This window comes from Penaeus vannamei, chromosome 19 (genome assembly GCF_042767895.1).
Source record: "Penaeus vannamei isolate JL-2024 chromosome 19, ASM4276789v1, whole genome shotgun sequence".
Lineage (NCBI taxonomy): Eukaryota > Metazoa > Arthropoda > Malacostraca > Decapoda > Penaeidae > Penaeus > Penaeus vannamei.
Window position 1 is genome coordinate 39,909,578 of NC_091567.1, and position 847 is coordinate 39,910,424.

Below are 847 nucleotides of genomic sequence, written 5' to 3' on the forward strand. Positions count from 1 at the left end.
ATTTACACACAACAATACATTACTATTATCATTATTATCATCAAGCACTTAGACACAAGAAAATGCAATGAATAATGATAATAAAGATGCTGTATTTCGGACCACAAACCTTCAAAAACCTAATTTTCGATAAAATCTAACTTTTGCGCTAATAAGATATAGAACAACGTAGAAAATAAAGGTATAGAACTCAAACACCAATTAAAAGTTAAGGTTAATGGATCTCGAAGTTCCATAGATGTTATAAACTTATAGATGTTCACGATTCCTACTATACATTATATCATACACTGTATCTATAAATTATCCAAACTTATAGATGTTCACGATGCATGGTATACATTATATCATACATCGTATCTATAAATTGTCCAGCTGTATAAAAATGAAAGAAAAACCAAAGAAAATATAAAATCCGACAACACTGCAACTTCCAAGAGCTTTCAGTTAAGAGCACTTTCAACAGCAAAAAAAAAAAAAAAAAAATCTATCATGAATTTTCCTCTTCTTTTTTTTTACGAAGAAAGTTGAAGGGAGGCGAGAGCTCCGGAGGGAAGCCAACTCTTTAGAGAATTGAAGTTCATTGAAGTTCTCTCGCTTTGCTCACGCTTCTTGGCCAAAAAACTTCCAAGGTAAATGCACAAATTATTTCTGCATCGGAGATAAGCGCCATTGCTTGCGAAACGAATGCTTTCTGTGTTGCATAAACTCGGGATATTTGCAAGTAAATGAGATTTCACCATTCTGGTTTCGTACATGGTGCTATTACTACTACTACTAGTGCTACTACTAATACTACTACTAGTGCTACCGTTACTACTCCTCCTCCTACTACTACTACTACTAT